We start from the raw sequence: 20350 nt of genomic DNA, 5'->3' as shown, positions 1-20350 counted from the left end.
AGGATTTCCCCCATGAATGTCTCTTTCCCAAGACCCATTTCTCCTGTCTCCTGAAGCAACTGGCTCACCAACTGTTGGCTTGCAAACCAGCCCCAAGTACATGGAGAGCAAGGAGAGTGAAGACAGAGGCAGACCGCTCCACATTGGCAGGCAGCGGGCTCAGTAAGCAAGGGGACTTACTTACCTAGGCAGCCCGTCCTTGGTGGCTGCAAGATGAACACATCTCCATATCCAACTGAATCTTAAGAATTTACATATGAGCCTTAACTGGCTTCGGTCACGTATTCACTCCAGATGGTCCCAATAACACATTACTCTCTCAAGGCTACATCCTTTACACATCTCCAGCTGTGGGAATGGTGGGCAAAACATACATTTCAAAATCAGGGGAAGGGGTGAGGAACCTCCACTGCCTGAGTGCAGTGGGTGGGTCAACCGGCGGTCATGTCCTCTCCATGACCTCCTCTAACACAGAGCACTTGGAACACACAGCAAGTAGTCAGAAATGTTTGCTGAATGAATAAATGAATGAATGCACTGAGATACTTCAGTTTGGACATCTTGGAAATTAAATTGCACCATCTTGTTTTAGAAAAATCCCCTAACTTGAGCAAGGCAGGAATCCACCCCCCCACACCAACTTCATTAAAGACTGTAATATACGCATATTCAACTCATAGGTTAGATATTCTTGTGACTAATCTGATTCTCTTAAACAGTTTGATGTTGGCTTTTAGGTACAGTCTGCGGTGCAGCTAGTACCTTAATACATGCATGGAAACTCCTCTGCAAATCAACAGAGGTGAATTCAATTCAGCAATTCTTTGTAATTAAGCATTTTTGTGCTCTAACAGTCAAATGGCTATGGGAGATGTCATTTCCATAAGCCTGTCAGCTGGAGAATGCTGAGCAGTTGCTTAAACTTCCTGTTTCAGGAGGGATTTTTAAATGCTTTCCAAGGCAAGCTAGTTCCCTGATACCTTCTCAAGAGTTCTCTGCATTCTTTCATTCCCCTTCCCAAAGCAGTAGTGGTAGGGGCTGAGGGCATGTTCACGCTGCTTTGCCTCACTTCCAATGCAGCAAGTACCCACCCCCTCTCCTCCAATAGAAATGGTGTCCTCCTTTCAAAGCTTGTTCCAGAAATCCCTCTTCCACAAAACCTGCCCAGACGTAGCCAGCATTGGTCTGGACCGATCAAAATCCTCACTGTAGTGACTTAAAGTGTAACTTTCGGGGTAATTTAACCCAGCTCATGACCTCAGTAAAATGAGTAGATCCTCATCGTTTACCTCTTTGAATTATAAAGAGAAAGAGCTTGGACTCAAAGTCAAAGAAACGTGTGGAAGAACCCTATCCTGCTGAATACTTGTGCACTCTGGGCCTTAGTTTCTGCACCTGTGAAAAGCAGACAACATTGCCTATGTTAACAGGTAGTGAAGAGGATACAGAGGTCTAATGCAGGTGAGAGTGCACGAGCTCACGACTGGCCCGGGGCCCCATCACTGTTCAAACCACTCTGTACAGCCACGGCATGTGGGACTGAAAGGCCATCTGATTGTCATCCTAAAGAGAACATCTGATTGACACACTCGATTCTCCTTTGACCAGATTCCGCACTCAGGGGTTTTCAGTCTGGCTGTGCATCCACACCAATGAGCAAAGGATTTTCAAGTTACAAATTCAGGCCCTGCTGGGTTAGACCTCCAAGGGTAGAGCTGTGAAACACGGACGTGTATTAATCACTCACCAGTCGATGCTGATGAGCAGCCAGGAATGAGAACTTCCAAACAACTGAAAACAGAAGCACCTCTTCAGCTGAACAGATAATCAGACAACAGGGGCTTCTGGAACCACAACTTCGCACCCAGTGGCGTGGAGAAGTGAGTGATCAGGGAAGTAATGGGCTAGAGAAGGGGGAACTCCTGAACTTCAGGCAGCTGGAGTATCAGCTCATCCAGGTGTGAGGAATAAAGAAGGAAAGCTCCTGCCTTTCTGATTAAAAGCAGTCACCTCAGCAGGGGTGTGATCAAAAGGACAAGTGCGCACTGCACACGCACTCAAGAGCTGGCTCGACAGCAGGCCCACAGCATCTGCTTAGAAAGAGCGCAAGTGAGGTTCTGCTGTAAGGCTCCGGCGGCCTCGCTTGCTTCCACCCCCAGAGCCCTGCTGTGTGCTGTGTGCCAAGCTGCTAATAGCTCCCTTCTCTTTGAAACTCCACAACCACCCCATTAAACAAGCATGATTATCCTCCTTTCAAACAAGCATGATTATCCTCCTTTCGCAGAGGAGGAAACTGAGGCACAGAAAGCTTAAGGGGCTTTGTTAGTATGCCACAAGGCTGAACTCCAGCAGAGAGCTGCCTGACTCCAAACTCTGTCTTTAAGAGTTTGGAGACTATATGTCATTATTTCAATTCTCTGAGCCTCCCCTTGTTCATGTGAGATAATGGAATTTTACTGTTGTGAGGAGTGAGATAAAAGATCAAGAGGACATGGGGCATCAGGAAAGGGCAGCTGGTATTACTGGGCAATGTTCCTAAAGGATCCTCTGAAATCTGACCACAGGCTGAATGTGGTCCCAGGAGTAGGTGTGTGGGCATTTGTGATCTGAAAGTCAAATTCAGTTCTAACATCATGTCCTGTTTGAAACTAACTACACATTTATTGATGACACACTTTGTTTTACTCTTCTTTGTCTTTCTAGTAACTCTTGGAAAGTGATTAAAAATGTGTTCCTAAGTGGAAAAGGCCCTCCAGTTAGAGAGAAATCAGCTAGTGAAGGTTGAAAGGGTAGGTCACACAGTGTCCCAACAGACATGCGACTTTGGAAATTTGCTCATACTGCACCCCTCTTCCTGATGGCATCAGGGGTGCCCCTGAGAACAGCAGAAGGCACCTGGGCCCTAGTGGGCCATCTGGTGAACACCTGGAGGTGTGCCTTCCTGCTCCCATTCTCCTTTGGTTCCCTCTCTGCCTTGGCTCCACGCTCTACCATGGCAGCCACCAGGGTTGCAGACCACGGTGCCCCTGTAGGCAGAGGACAACTTCCACACCAGCTACTCCCTCAAGAAGGCAAACAAGCCATTAGGTTTACCTCATGTTGCATAATTTTTTAACAGCCCAACTTGGGTTTTGCTATTTAATCATTTCAAGCCCACTTGGGTGTCCAAAGCAGCACACAGTGCCTGGAATTGAGGTAGCCCTGTAGAGGCCCCATGTGCTTGCAGACTGTGAAGAGCTGCACGAATGCTGGCCGTGGCGTTCTCACGTGTGTTGTGTCTTGTGCTTCTTTGTATGATCAATGAATGCACCGCAGCAATGCCTGGGAAGTTTTGAAGAAACATTGTTTTCGATGAATAAATAAGAAACCATAGAGTGTATTCAGGTAAATAAAGGCCCAGGAGGATGCTCAAATACCATCCCTGAGATTTGCTAAAAGCTCTCACATAGCACCCGTGCCTCACCGGTGCTATGAGGGTGTCAGGCAGACTCACAGAGGCCCCATGACAGAGGCCCCTTGTGAATACTATTACTATCAGCCCCGTTCTCCAGAGGAGGAGATGGAAATGAAGAGCTGTGGAGAGACTGCCCCAGGCACACCTGCAGTGAGTGACGGAGTGAGATTGGAACCCAGAAGCTCTAGCCCTGGAGCCCGGCTCCTTAATTCCTCCATCATGCTACTCTCTGAGAAGAGCTCAGCAAAATAAATGTCAGATTTGGAAGAAAATGTAGATGTTTACAAAATCAAGCACAGACATTTTGTTGAGGATGAACATGACACAGAATTCCAAACATCCCTAAGTGGTGAAAAGAGCTTAGACTTTTATGTCAGACCACAATGGGTTGGAAGTCTGGCTGTCACTCGATTGCTGTGTGGCCTTGGGCATATGACTGAGCCTCTCTCAGTAACAATTTGTTGTTTAAATGGATGTTTCCTTTGGAATCCTGGAAAAGGAGTATGTCATTTTATGTCCATTGCCAGACTTAGAGATGTTGTACCTAAACACCCAACAAGAGTAGCACAAAACAAGTGCTCAATAAATGATAAAATTATTTTTAAAAATCTGCTTAATGCCTCTGTCTCTTTGTAGATGTTTACCTGTTACCTTATGCATCTGACATACTCCCCCTCATCCTTTAAGGCAGCAGCTCATGGGACCAGACCATCTGTGAAAACTTTTTGGCTTTCTCTGCAGCTCTCGTTCTTTGCAGACATTCTCATGCCTCCCTCAGAACCATGAAAGCATCTGGAAGTAGCAGCAGGGCTCAGTAAGAGATGGGGCACATGACTCTGAGACCAAGGCTTCCCCAACATAAGAAAGGAAAAGGATATTGTAGAGCAAATGTACAACCATTCATTCAACATTTATTGGGCATCTGCCATATGCCAGACTTAGTTCCAGGCACTGGGGACACGATTCTGTGTCCTGGCGCAGCTAACTGCTGGTGGAGGAGAAGGAACTGGGTGTTAAGTCTGAAATCACACTGCAGGCAGAGGGGTCCGAGGCAGAACTCTGGGGCCATGCTTTAGAAGACAGGCAAGAGTTTGCCATGAAAAGGAAGGCGGGAAGGGCAGAAATTGCTGGTAGATCAGAGTGGCTCCCACAAAGTGTGGGTGTGGAAAACTAGGCACCCTGGCCTCTATCCTAAACAATGTGGGTGCCTCTGAAAAAATGTAAGCGGGAGAGTAACAGGGGTGAGACTTACTGTCTAGATAAGTGGCAAGTTCCTCCTACCACCGTGGATCATTCTATGATGACAGCATCCTTTAAGACAACATTTCTCCCAACACCGGTTTTGAGATTTCTGTTACATTCAGCCTCTCAGATGCTGATGAGGACTCGGTCTTGACTTACAGAGTAGAGATTAATGTAGTCCAACCCCAAGGCTTCAATTACACACAAAGATGTGATAAAGCGGTGATGAAAGTTGTAAAAGCCTTTTTTGTGTGTAAAAGGGAAATGCTAAGACACTTGGCAGGACACATCATCATCCTGTGTTATTATCAGGAGGAGACAGCCTGGTCCTCGGCCCTTTAGGCCCTTCCCACCGCTGTTCCAGTGAGTGTTTACAATCAATCAAGGAGATAGCGCTTAAATCTGGATGGCCTGTCTACATCTGTGTCTCCCCCCGCTCCGTGGATAAGACATTTATTAAGAGCAAGGTTTCAGTACTCCTTTCTGTGATAAAGCAGCGAGAGGCAGTTTTGAGCCATTCTGGGATCAAGATATCCTACCTTTTCAAAGCTCAGCACAAAGACTCACATCAACAAAGCTATTTATCTAAGAGAAGAGGAATTTTCCCAAAAGTCCCTCATCTGGGTACCATTATTTTCTAACACCTGCTTTCTTCTTTACATCCTTGATTTGGTATTTATCTTCCTAGTTTACAGACTTGCTACGTCTGTAGCTAAAACTGAATTCCTTTACTATAATTTAATGCTATTATAGCAATAATGTCTTGTCATTATATAGTTCTTTACTATTTATAAAACTATTTTACTTGCATTACCTGGTCCCCCCCCAAAAAAAATGGCCTCTTGGTGAATATGTTTCTTGATTTTTTTTCCACTGCATTTGACAATTCTAGTAACCTTGAAAATCCCTGCTCTCTTGAAACTTTTTAGTAGTTTCCGATCTTGGGTCCCGAGTCTGTGTCCCATCTACCTGTTGACCAGCTCATTGTATCAGCCGACTCTCACTAAGTAATGCTATAGTGTCTCAGTAGCTTATCACAAAAGTTAATCTGTCAATTACATTATATGTCAGCTGCAGGTGGGCTGTAGCTCTCGTCCACAGGTCCTCCTCTTTCTTGGACCCAGACTAAAGTGAAAAACCTATTTGGGACATGCCATTTTTGTGCACTGGAAAAAGAAGTAATGATGTCTCTTAACAATTCTGTCTGATATAAACGACTTCTACTCACATTTTATTGCCCAAAATAAATCACAAAGCTCAGCCTAATGTTGATGGTACACAAAAGTATAATCTTACAAGAAAGAAGGAAATAATCATAAAAGTAATGTAACCTATTGTACTTGGAATGCCTTGCTGATATTCACTGCGGAGAAATTCATGGTCCTCTCCAGAGACAATACCTCATTTTTCTTTCCTTCTTCCCTTCTTTTAAATCCCTACACTATCCTACCCCCTATTTTTACCACCTCAGAAGCCCAACCAGACCTGGCAGGGTAGATCAGTTAGTTAGAACATCATCCCAATACGCCAAGGTTTCAGGTTTAGTCCCCAGTCAGGGCATAAACAAGAATCAACCAATGAATGCACAAATAAGTGGAATAAATTGACCTCTCTCTCCCTCTCTTCTCTCTCTCCCCCTCCCTCCCCCCTTCCCCTCTCTCAAATTGATAAATAAGAAAGAAGCATCCCTAGTGCTGTGCCTTGGTCTCTTCCCTCCCCTGTGGAAGTGATGATCTGTAAATGGAATTAATGATCACCAGCCCCTGCAGAGCCAATCATGGCAGATTATCTTATTTATTTTTGAGTTATTGGATCAGAAGGGCAGAATAAGTTCTCTTAGAACTTTATAGATCAAAGGTTTTTTTTTTAAATAATCATTTAATTTTGTAAACTTAAAAAAGAATCCCTGAGGCCCAGAGAGATATATTTATTTGTTCACAAGACTAGAGAATGATAAAGCAAAGACTATAACTCAGATTTGTTTTTAAAAAATCAAGGCCCTTTTCATCACCCCAAGACACCTAACCTGCTACAGACAAACTCCAGTGGAAGGTAGGCCTTCACCTTTCATACTATGCTGTCAAAAAGACGAGAAAATGTGATCCCAAAGATGGTACACTCAAATGAAATTGCACCTGGTTGAAAGAACACTGATGAAGAGTACTGATTAATGTGCCCATACCTGTCTTAAAGGAGACCTCTGGGAGTATACTGTAGGGATATTCTCTAGGCCTTGTCCCAGCCACATCGTTGTTAATTGCTGTGTTAAGAACATAAAGATGATGCTGTGATAGTCAATCCCACTGTCCATGAAATGTCCCTGAACACATGATACAGTTGCAATTTCTTGCCTGAATGGGGTTAATGAGGCCATAAAACTAATTCTAGCTAACGAACAAAAGTAATGTGTATTTCTTGCAGACTGGAGTACCTAATTGCTGGTGTGATGTCTTTCAGAGTTTTCTTCCTTCCGCTATGTGGACCAGCAACATTCGAGGTGGAAGTTTCTCAGCCTGGCTCCTGGGGTGAGGACATAGGAGCAGAGTCCCAGCAAATCCATGATGGACTGTAACATGAGCAAGAAATAAGCATTTTGCCCTGACTGGTATGGCTCAGTCCTATAAACCCAAAGGTCACCAGACATCCCCAGTGAGGGCACATGCCTGGGTGGCAAGCCAGGTCTCCAGCTGGGGGCACGCAAGAGACAACCACTATCACATCAGTGTTTCTCTCTTCTCTTCCTCCCTTCCCCTCTCTTAAATATAAATAAAAATCTTTTAAAAAGAAAAAAGCATTTGGATTTTTGTAATCCTCACTTGAGGATATGTTTATTGATTTTAGAGAGGGGGTAGTGAGGGAGAGAAAGATGGATGTGAGAGGGAAACATCAATTGGTTGCCTCCCGCATGTGTCCCTACCAGGGATCAAACCCACAACCTAGGTATGTGCCCTGAGGTGGGATTGAACCCACAACCTTTTGTTGTACGGGTCAATGCTTCGACCAACTGAGCCACCCAGCCAGGGCAAGCATTTGGATTTCATAAGCCAGTAGGATTTAGGACTCATTTATTCTTCAACAGACCTGAACCTGTTCTGACTGACTCTCATGTAAACAAAATCTGTTAATATAAAAACAAAGCTGAGATAACCAATATAATGAAAGGCTACTTCAACATGAAAAAGCATTGCAACAGGTTGGGATTAAGGGCTAAATGTGTCTAAAAAGATAGATTTTAAGAGTGCAAATGCAATGTCTTGCACATAAATTTCAAAAATCAATAGCAATTCATAAGGGTTTATGACTTATAAACTCAGTAGAAATCTATATGGTACTTTGGCTGCCAAAAATACCAAACTCATTGGTAGTCTGTATTCATAAACAATGCAGAATCTAGAGATCAAGGATATTAATAATCCCCTGTGCCATAAAGAACACACCAAAAGCACCATCTTCAATGAATGAAATTGTAGCCAACAGAGAACAACTAAGATGCTGAGGGGCTTGAAACTGTGCCAGATAAGGAACTATGGAAGGATCCAAGAGGCATATCCCAAAAAGGAGGTGATTTAGAAGGGATGTGATCTCTTTCTTTGAATACATGGAGAGCTGTTGTGAGTGAGAAAATTCTATTCTATTTTGCGTTCAGGCCCATAGCAAGGACAAACAGGGGAAAGCCAGAAGAAAGCAGAAGCAGGCCCAAGGATGTCTCCCTGACCTTCACAGAGCAGTCTCCCCTCTCCTTCCTTGGACCCAGAGATAAGCTTGACCTTCGTCTATATGAAGAGGTCAGAAAGCTATGAAGTTTTTCAGGGCAAGGGGACTACCTAACTTATTTATGTTTCAAGATTCAGTATGTATTGTTTTATTGAATGGAGTTTCATCAGAAAGAATTCTAACCAGCAACTCCCACCGCAGTGGGAAGAGAGCAAATGCTCACTAGTTTTGATAAGAAAGAGAAGACCCTCTAACATTTGTTCCAACTCTACTTTCGCCCTTCTGCAATTCAGTTAAGTCTACCCTGGAAACCAGCATAGATTCCTACTTAAAGCCTAACTCCTGTGTTCATAAGACATGGGTACCTTCTTGAGAAAAGAAAGGAAATCAGTGCTACCTTCTTAAGAAAGGAAGGGAAAGAAGAGAAACATGAAATTCAAAATGGTAGACTACATTTTATGCCCAGTTTCTTGGACTGTGTCCTAGTATCTAAGTTTCATTGGATGAATCTGTAAATAAATCAATGCTCTAATTCCTTTCAGAGACATGTTTGACTTTCAAAGGCTACGTGTGTATGTGTCTGTGCTTAAATACAAGACTTGTAGCATCAAGGAGGTCTGGAATAGAGACCAATATGAAATCCCGTGGGATCACTCTACATGAGAAAATATGTATCAAGAAATATGCATTAATTTCTACTAGGAACCTCCCTCTGTACCAGCTCTGAGCATATGGAGATCAGATAGTTGCAGTTCCACCTTCAAGGAACTTACAGTTGAGGGGGGATAAAAACAATTATAATTGTACACAAAAAATCTTATGGATGGAATTTTATTGTAGTGCTATTAATTACCATAAAAAATAGGAGAAACAGCCAATATCCAGCAAGTGGGGTTTGATTTAATATTTTAAGTTCACATACATTCAAAAGAATACTATAGTTTGCATAATTGACTTCATTGGTGAAGAAGTGTAAGGTAAAGAGAAGAATTTTTATGAACAAAATTTTATTTCTTAGAGCAGAATTAAGTTCACAGCTAAATTGAGAGGAAAGTACAGAGTTCCCACGTACACCCTCCCTCCACACATGCACGGCCTCTCTCACCCAGGTGGGACATCCTGCACCCAGGTGGGACATTGGTCACCATGGATAAACTTTTCACATGTGATTGTCCCTATGGACCCAAAGTCCATAGTTTACGTTAGGATTCACTCTCAGTGTTGTGTGTTCTATGAGTTTTGACAAATCCATAATGACATGTACTCACCATTATGTCTCATGCAGAGCAGTTTCCCTGCCCTAAAAACCCTCTGTGCCCCGCCTATTCATCGCTCCTTTCCGCACTCCCTGGCGACCGCTGACCTTTTTATTGGCTCCATATTTTTACCTTTTCCCAAATATCATATGGTTGAAATCATACAATTTGTAACCTTTTTGAATTGGCTTCTTTCACTTAGTATACATCTAAGGTTTATTCTTTTTTTGTGGCTTAATAGGTCACATTTTTTTAGAGCTGAATAATATTCCACTGTCTGGATGCACCACCATTTATCCGTTCAACTGCTGATGGGCACCTTGGTTGCTTCTGCATTTCAGGAATTATGAATAAAGCTGCTATGCACATCTCTGTGCGGCAATTTTGTGCGACATAAAATGAGTCAACTGATTTGGATAAATACAAAGGAATATGCTTGTCAGATCATATGGTAAAATTATGCTTCGTTTTGTTAAAAACTGCCAAACTGTTTTCCAAAGTGACTGTACCATTTTGCATTCCCACCAGCAATGAGGGTTCCTGCTGCTCCACATCCCTGCCAGCATTTGGTGGTCAGTGGGTTTGATCTAAGCTTTCTAATAGGTGTGTAGTAGTATCTCATTGTTTTAATTTGCAATTCCCCAAAGACATCTGATGTGGAGCATCTTCTAATATGCTTATATGCCATCTGTATATCTCCTTTAGCATGGTGTCTCTTTAGATATTTTTCCTGTTTTTAACTGGGCTGTTTGTTTTCTTGAGTTTTAAGAAGTAGATGTATATTTTGGGTAAAAGTCCTGTATCAAATATGTGCTTTGGAAATATTTTTTCCAGCATATGGGCTATATTTCACTATCTTAACAATGTCATTTACAAAGGATACATCTTTAATTTTAGTAAATGTATCAACTTATCAATTTTTTCTTTCATGGTTGTGCTTTTGACATTGTATCTAAAACCTCAGAACCAAACCCAAGATCACCTCAGTTTTTTCCTGTGTATCTTCTATGAGTGTTATAGTTTTGCGTGTACATGTAGGCCTATATTCCATTTTGAGTAGATTCCCTTAAAGGCACAGGGTCCGTGTCCAGGCTCATTGTTCTTTGTTTATTTGTTTGTTGGTGAGGATGGGAGTGACCACTTCTAAACACTTTACGTGTCAGGGCTGAAGCCAGAATTTACATTTAAAAATAAATAAATACCATAAAGTTATATTTAAAAATCCTGTTTAAGAGAATGACAGAAAATTGTTTTATATAATCTCAAAAAATAGCACATTAGAAAATAGTATTGTATATCAGAAAGAGATAAATTTTGCTTGATAAATTGTATTTATACAATTATCCAGAAAGAGACAAATATTATTTATATACATATAAGAGGGAAAATAAATTATCTCAAAGTTTTCTGCTTTTCATTTCTTGTGTGATTTTTTTTGTATTTTTTAAAAAACATGTCAATGATGAACATCTATGAATTTTATAATCAGAGAAAGGCAACAAATGCAGTTTGGGGAAAGGAAGAGGTAATCTTCAAGAGTACAGAGTATCAGGCGGTGTGTGGATGATGTTACAGGTGCCATGGGGTCACGATTGGGGCGACTGCTCTGTGTGGAGGGACCAGGAAAGGCTTCTCAGGACCACTCGACTTCAGCCCAAGACACAGCCACCTCACATGCTGCATAGGATAGTGGGACCAAGGACCTGAGGAACTGACCTCTTTGAACTTCACCTCAATGGTTTGGAAAGCACCCTGGACATCCCAGTTTCCCTTAGAGGTTGAGCATGCCTTAGTGTGCCTACACTTTACGTCTTCTTTCAGACAACTGAAAGCCTGGAGATAAGAAGCTTCCTGGGTTGCTACCTGTTGCATAAAGTGATTGTTTCTTTTATTTTTCTTCATGTCAACTCTGTTATTATGCAAGGGCTGACTCTGTAGCCTATTTCCAAACTCATATTTGCCATTACATACAGAGGACAGCAGCCTTCCCAAGTCATCTGTAATGGACCACAGGATGAAAATGAACAGCTGGAGTAAAGGAGGCAACTTTTTGCAGCCCAGTGCAGAGTTGGCCCATCTCAAAAGAACAAGATATTGTGGGTGAAAGAAAATTTCTAATTCATAGTCAAATAGAATAGCAATAGATCCCTAGATTCAAGACTATGGGAAAAATATGCACTTGGAATTGAGTGCATGTTGATGAGCGGTTTGGATTGGCCATGTTTGCACCTCAAATTGAACCAACAGAAACACAATTTCAAATTCAAGATTTGCCTTTTAATGGGCAATTTCTATTGGAAGAAAGAGAATAGGGGAGGGAGAGGGAGAGAGGGCGAGAGAAAGAGAGGAGAGAGCTATCAGAGGAAAGGGCCCTGTTTTAGCATTGGATTTTAAATTGTGGTAAAGTTGCACAGCAGAGAATAACTCAGGTGTGGCAGGATAAAGCCACTGGAATAAAAAGTCCATCTGGGCTTCTGGTTTAAAGTGATAAACTGCAACCTTATGTTCATCACTGTCTCTCACTCTATGCCCTTCTAAAATGACGCTACAGGAAGAAGGCTGAACACAGGAGCTTCAGTAAAGGATGTCCCTGAGTCATGGCCATTGGTGCCACACAGCTCCAGAGCGGCTGCTGCGTGGAGGTGCCAGGTCCCACCCCAGGGGACTGTGCAGCAAGGGGTCTGTGAAAGTCTTCTTAACAACCACGTAGAATCCCAGTCCCCCACCATCCTTCTTTGAAGCCAGAGAACTACCTCTCCCACTCAAACAGGAAATGTGAAAAATTGACCTGAAAGCTGTTCTGAATTTGGGGTTACCAGCTGAAGTACAGTGAAAACAGGGTAATGAAATGATGCTCTGCTATTGAAATATAAGACTCCCCATTCCACTAGTGCCACCTGGCTCCAGGAATGCTGTTAGCCAGGTGTCTTCTTCCCAAGCAAAAGACTAGTTACCTGGGAAAATTCAAATGGCCCACTGAAAAAATCTACAGCACACGTATTTCAGACTCTCCCACAAACAGGCCTGGGAAGTGCTCACCAAACCAATCCACAGGGAAACTGACAGACCCATTGTCCAAACCATCCCACAAATTGTTGGGATTTCCAGTGATCTGTTTAAAATACTACTCTTAACCATACGTGGGCAGCTAAGGATCACCAGACATTTGTGTAAGTCTTCAACATGAAACAGAGACCAATATTTTTTAGAAGCAACTCAATTCAGTGGAAATAGAAAACTATAGCAAAAATTAGAAAACTGCAATTAGTAAACTTAAATGTCCAGGAAAGGAGGAATAGGATGCTACTTTGTTAAAGAGTGTAACAGAACATTTATAGAAAGTGAAACTCCTGCAAATTTTACAAATGTAGGCAAAAATTTCCTTAAGTTATTTGTATGAATTCCTTATAATCACAATCAAAATAATAAGACAATCACTTTTAACCAATTTGCCCCTGCTACACCCATTGTAACAACCAGGGATCATAAAGGCTAAACAACATGCCCACTCTGCCTTTAGAAGCAAGCCGTCCTGCAAAGTGGTGCCTCAGAGCTCCACACCAGTTTGGATTTGAAGTCTTTCAGTTCACCAACAGCTTCTTGCTCAACAAACTAGTCATACCAAGTAAAACTCTCTCGGTTTTCTTTTGACAAAAGATAAGGCAATTAGAGGATCAATGTGGAAGTTCCGACAGATAGTATTCCAGAATCAGAAAAACAAGAAAGGACTGGAAGGAGGTTATATGAGAAATAATACTAGAAATTTTTCCAAAGCAAAAGCATCTGAGTTTTAGAGTTAAGTGTTCCCACTCATTGCTTGGGAAAAGGGCATCTATGGTTGTCAGATTTCAGAACTTTGAAGACAAAAAGAAGACCATAAAACCTACAGAGAAAAAAGGAACAGAAGTGATATACTAAAGACTAAGAATCAGTATTGTATCACTGACAGCAACACTGGAAGCCAAAAATTAATGCAGCAAAGCTTTCCCAGTTCTCAGGTTTGAAACCCAGAATCATGACCAGATATGTTGTCACTAAAGTGTGAGTGTGTAAAAATACATTTTTGTACATACAGCCACTCAAAAAAATTATTTTCTTCAATCCCTTTTCTGGGATCTACTGGATGATGTTCTTTACCAAAATGAATAAATAAATCAAATACTAAAAAATAGGATACAGGAAACAGGGTATCTAACAAGGGAAAACAGTAGAAGGAAGTCCCAGGATGATTGCTGGGAGATGGGCTTGGAGATTCCCCAGTCCGGGCTGTATCAAAAAGACAAAAGATTCCAGAAGGAAAGCCTCCAAAGAAGAAGGAGGAGGAGGAGGAAGAGAAGGAAAAGAATTGATAAAACACCTGGTGAATTTGACCATGTGGCTAATAGTCTTTAAACGAGTGTTTAATTAAGTTAAAGGGTTTTAAAGAATTAATAATAGGATCATTAAAATGTAGGCAAAAGACCAGAAACAGAGGCTGCAATTAATTCCAGGAAAAAAAAAGTTATTCAAGAAAGGCAATTTGATCACAGTACACAATTTATCCCAGCGGTAAAAACAGCTTAAGTTTGACCCACTTCACATAGCGGCTGGAGTGACTTAGACCCACATCATGTCCCCTCTAAGGACATCTCTGAGACTCCTCCTGTCTTCCAGGACACAGTTTCAGAGATCTACGTGAGTCCCTTCACTATTCAGTGAGTGCATCAAGTTCTGAAGAGGACTGACTTGCCCAGGTTTGTTAATCAAGTCAGGGAAAGCCCGAAAGACCCGGATCTCTGTCTCCCAGGGTACTGCCCCTTCTACTGCCAGCCCAGGCGCAGGGACATGGGTCCTGTGCTTATTTGACAGTCATGTACAGTTCCCAATGAGAACATGCACTCAACTGCAAGAGTTATTCACTCTTATTCCAGTATTCCCTACCCATTATTGCAGAGCGGAGGTTTGTTCCTCTGACAAAACCTACAAAAAGACTGAAGGGACTGGAATGAGCTACTATGAGATGTGCATTGACTCTGGGTAGGCGGTTGCCAGCTCCTGCCACGTTGTGTCACCTCGGCTTTCACATTCCAAGTTGGGCAAGGCATGAAATCATGGGCAGTTTTAAGGAAGACAGTGAATAAGGGAGGCACTGGAACCCCAGCACTCAATGACTTACGGTTGCCTTGATCCGTCCAGAATACTCACCTTCACTTTTCTATCCACCGAGGTCCCAGGCCACCACTGCAGCAGAAGAGGATGCCATCCTTCTTTTCAGGCATTTATTCATCTGGTCACCAATCTTTCTTAGGTGTCTGCTCTGTTCAGGCAATGCTTTAGTACTGGGTATACAGTGATGAGCAAATAGACATGGTCCCTGGCAAAGGTTAAGGTCAAAACTCTAGTGCAAGTTGACAGACAGCACATGTAAATGTGGAGGGGACAGAGCAGCGAGCTCATTCACATCAACATACACCCCACATCACAGCCATGGGCTTCCTGAACAACCTTAGATCTGATATCATGAATAATTCAAAGCAGAAAGCTACCTTGCAGGCAAAAAGTTTCTTCTGATTGCAGGTGTGCGTGTATAAGTTGATTAATCACAGAGCAATCAAGCTTCAAGTATGATTTTAGATGGAAAGGCGTCTAAGGTTCCTGCCCCTTCCTCCTTCCAATGCCTGACGAAAACTTACTCCTCCTCCATCAGGACCAAGTTCAAACATCCTGCCATCAGTCACGTTTATGCTCACATCTCTTAGCAGTGCTGTTGTCCACACCCCAGGCTGCTACGGCATGCTGGTTCATTCACTACTGGCCCCTGCACTGGCGTTTCCCAGCGGCGCCTGCTGCGTGACTTTTGTTCACAACCCTATGTCTCCCATGAGCCGATGAGTGCTGCACTGCAGGCACTCAGCCTGTGTTTGGTGACAGGATGAATCCAAAAGTCTTTGTAAAAGCCAACCTTGTCCCTCTCTGTTCTCCAGCTAGACAGTCCTCACAGAGCCTCTCACGCTCTGACACACGCCCAGATCACGATCACCCTCTAATCTTAAGTTATGCCGGCGCTTCCGCCCAGGTGCCCTCGCCTTCCGTGCTTTCAGCAATGATGGTTGGAATGCCTACCATGTGCCAAACTCTGTGCCAAGTATGGATGAAACACCTCCTCCTTTTACACAGAGTGTATGGTCTGGAGGGAGGCAAGCAAGTGAATGAATAACTGTAAACTGATGTAATGAATGATGATATACGCAAGCACAGAGTGCAGTGGGAGCCCAGGGGTGCCCCCCGCCCCATCCCACAGAGTCAGAAAATCTTTACTGGAGGAGGCAGCGTTATTGCCAAACCATGAAGGAGCAGTACGCGGTAGCCAAGCCAGGGCAGTGGAAAGAGAGCCTTGGGTGCGAGCCCTTCTCATCAGTCCTTCCACCGGAGGCCCACCTCCTCCAGGACACTAACTCCACCCTCCTCAGCCACTTGGGCCCTCACTGAACCTTCTGTCCATGGTACTGCTACAAATATGTCATCTATGCCTGATTCCAGTAAGGAATTAACTCAGCTGGCTGGGAATTTGCCAAGGGAGCTCACCAGGAAAAACAAAACAAACAAACAAACAAAAAAAAAAAACCAGATTTCCAAGTCTATCCCCACATATTCTAATTTAATAAGGACCCGTACTTTCTGTGGACTCTCAGGGTGAGCCTACCACCCAGCCAGCCTTGGGAATCACTCCCATGCACCATTTCTGATCACATACCCCACACCGAGCTATGTTCATTTTCTAAAGAGCTCTTAATGCTACTTTCTCGCCTCTGTTAGAATCTTTTTTACCTTGAAACTGACCTAAATTTTGTGTCATATTCACTGTCAATCCTGTTTCTAGCACAATGCTGTCAGAAAAGAGGCACTCAATGAATATTTAAGTCAGTGACAAATGGATATGCATAGGAGTCAGAAAGAATAGGAAAAGGATAGACATTTACCCTTCAAGACTAAAATTTGTACTGTCATTGAATAACTCTGATACATGACATTATCTAGTGCTTTGCAATTTACAAACTGTCTTCTCATCTGTTTATTGCAGTTGATCCAAGCACTCCATGAGGTGGTCAGGCTGGGATATTATTATTATTACTACAATTTAAAAATTAACAAAATGAGGCTGAGAAATTAAGAGAATTGCCCAAATTCAGGAGAAGATCAAAACCAAGTCGTAAAAATCCAAAAAGCTTTCTCACATTTCTTCTCCACCCCATCACTTTTTCAAAGGATTTTTTTAAAAGGAAAGTAAATGCATACTTTTGCTAGCTTAGATGGAGGTGGAAAATATTGGGGGTGGAAATAAATCACATGTAAGGAATATATTTATCCATGAGCTGGCTGGCGATGGATTTGTGGTACCAGGGCATCATTCTCGTCTGGCCACAGGAAGATAAATATCTGTCTTTGGCAGGAGAAAAAGGGTGAGGATGGCAGATAAAGACCCAAGGGCCCTGGGGGATTTTGTCATTGCCTTCTCTGACACAATATTTGCCATGATTAATGGAAACTTTATGCACAGTGATATTTAATCTCTGAATTTGGGGAGTTAAATGTAGACATTCACACAATGGACAAAATTTCTCATCAGAGATGAGATCTTAGGTCTCAGACCCTGGTTCACAACATGCCGATGGGAGAAATCTGACAGCACAACAAGGTTACAGTGGGCCGTGGGCACCACGCCTCCACTCAGCCAACCACTGAGTCTGGTGAGCTCTCTCTCGAGGAGGATGGGCTAGTTGGGCATCTCCCTGCATAATATTCCTGCCCCAAAAGACAATGCCACCCTAGACTGGAGGGCTCCAAACTGGGGTTTTGTGTCAGGCGGGAAAGACGTTTTGTTCTGCTAGGAAAGGATAATACTTTCAGGTATTATCACAAATTGGTTCAATCATTCTCACACAGAAGAAGTGTAACACTGTATGGGAACTATGAGTCTGGGGGACTCAGACTTCCGTCAGGTTAGCCAGCACACCTGCTGTAAGCCCTGGGGGCCTCTTTCCTTCTCCTTCAGTTTCAACACCCTTAAACTTGAGACCTGGTGCACTCTTTGCAGTCGCAGTAAAAGCCCAGAGGCTGGCCCCCAAAACCATCTCAGTTCTTCTCTCCCCTTCACTCAGCACCAATTGAACAATACATTGCATCAGCCAGTTCCTGTCTCTTCAACTTCAAGGAGGAGGAGTGGTGACCATTGTAACAACCTCCTGAATAGTTTTCCTCCTTTTAGGTTTTTCTCTCTCCATTTCCTCCTCTCCTCTCCTGCTTACCTCATCCTTCTAAGGCAGACATGACCAAGTTGCTTCTTTGCTTCAAATCTGTCAATAGCTCCCTGTTACTGTGTGTGTGTGTGTGAGAGAGACAGAGAGAGAGAGAGAGGGAGATGCCAAGAGAGATGCTCAGAGTCGCTTGCATTCCTTTCAAGCTCTTCATAACCCGAGCCCAGCCTACTGTCTAAGCTCACCTTCCATTTGCCCTCCCGCACCCGCTGCTTCAAACACACCCTGGGTCCCCAGGCCCTGCCTTCCATTTGTCATCCCTTCTGTCCCCATCACATTGGTCCACTCTCCAGGTCTTTATTCCTGATGCTCTTTTTGCCAGATCTGCTCTTTCATTATCTCCATTCCGATCTTTCAAAATCCTCTTCATTTCTCAAGGTGCAACTCAGGAGTTCCTCTGCTGCGAACCCTTCCCAGAGCTCCCCAATCCGGGCTGCTTGCTCCTCCTGGGACACGCACACAGGGCTCTGTGTGCACTTCCGTGTTGGAATGTCACCTTTGGCATGTATTTCAGTTAAGTGTACATGTGGGCTTATTTTCCCTTCACAAGATCCTTGTGGGGAGTTAACACGTTTTTCTTTTTTGTCTTTTTGTAAGTCCATGAAACTTCCATTTTATTATGCAGTTTTATACCACACTAGTCGAATGCATTTCTCTAGAGTACTCCAACACAGCTCCTTTGAAATTATTTCAGCCATCCATAACATGGGACTTTACCAAGGACTTTGAGTCTAAAACAAACATAAAATTTCGAATTACTAACTTTTCAGTGAAAGAGACAAGAGATAAAGTCATTGGAGGATTGTCAGGGCTATCCGTTTCCAACAAGACACTCTGTTGCAATGTCTCTTCTGATGCAGCAGGAATAAATTAGAACCTTCAAAGAGCAAGGGAGGATGGTCAGGGCTATTCGTTTCCAACGAGACACTCTGTTGCAATGTCTCTTCTGATGCAGCAGGTATAAATTAGAACCTTCAAAGAGCAAGGGCAGAGCCAAAGTACAATAAAAGCAGCTTCTGCGGCTTCAGCTTCCACAGTCCTAAGCCTCTGACAGAACAAGACGCAGCATCGTTCCTGCAAATTAAATGGGGTTCCAGTATTTCCGTGACGTGGAGCTTTCACAGACAGACGCTCAAGACCTGTCCTTAATGCATATGCCATCATGGATGTGGTCGCAGTGACTAAGCCTGGAGAGTGTAATGCCCATCCGAGTCCGAGGGGGAAGAACGCACACCCTCGCATGGTAACGGGCAAGAGCAGACAGTGAGAGCACAGGCTGGCTGTGCGAGCGCAGGCCTGCGGGAAGTTTTCTTCCACAGAGGCTGCGCAGGACAGTCCTGCTACAGAGACCAGCAGAATAAGGACAGTGAATATGGGGAGAGACAGGGACGTTACGGCCTACACACTGCCTGCCTTTGGAAAAGGTAGATGGTATTAAAAATTTAGTTCTGTTTGTCGTTGTTTTTAATTATATTCTAGTGCTGCTCCATATCTTCTTGCTTCTTATTTTGATGTGCCATCCTAGTTGCCTGTGGTATCATATTAGAAATCCCATCAATAATCGGATAAATTATTCCCAACTCTTCATTAACCAATTCATATGTCTATGCTTCGTATCTGAGCGGCTTCTTGGAGCACGGCACACCAAGAACTCCAGCAGTGCCAGATCGAAGGTGCGGGCCGGTTCCCTGGTGGTCTCCTCGCTCCCCTCCTACCACCGCGCACCTACAGCGCCACTGGACCACAGCGCACGTATTCTCCGCAGCCTGGGAGAGCCTGCTGTGTGCTGTTCTCTGCACCCGCACCGTCTGGAAGCCCAAGACCTCCCCTCACCACCCGCCCCCAACCCCAGCCCTCAAGAGGACCCTGCATGCGTGTCCAGCACCCCCCTACTCCCACCAGTGAGGCCCCACCCCTCCAATATGTTTTTCATCTGTTTTTCCAGTGTTAGCACAGTGTCTATTACATAGTAGGCGACAAATGCCTGTTAAATTAGCAACGGTGGACCTGCATGGAACTGAACTGAAAAAAAAAACTGATTTAAATGCAAAAAACTGTTTCAGCAAACAATCTCTCAAGGTCAATTCATGCACAAAGAAAGAAATTAAAAATCTTAATCCTGCTATGCAAAAAAAACACATTTTGCATTTTGGCACATATTCCATCACTATTTTATATGTATCTTTCTCTACAAACATTTAAATAAGTTAATATACATACAATTTTTAATTTGAAATATGACACAGAAAGTAAAAAGTTACAAATGTACAGTGAAATGAATAAAAAAATGAACCACCCAGCTCAAGAAATTGGACATCTCCTATAGTCCAGGGGCCTCCTTCATCCTTCAGAAGTGAATCAAAAACCAAAATTTGCAAAACAGATGCGCC

This window comes from Desmodus rotundus, chromosome 5 (assembly GCF_022682495.2).
Source record: "Desmodus rotundus isolate HL8 chromosome 5, HLdesRot8A.1, whole genome shotgun sequence".
Taxonomy (NCBI): Eukaryota; Metazoa; Chordata; class Mammalia; order Chiroptera; family Phyllostomidae; genus Desmodus; species Desmodus rotundus.
This window is presented reverse-complemented; position numbering follows the sequence as displayed.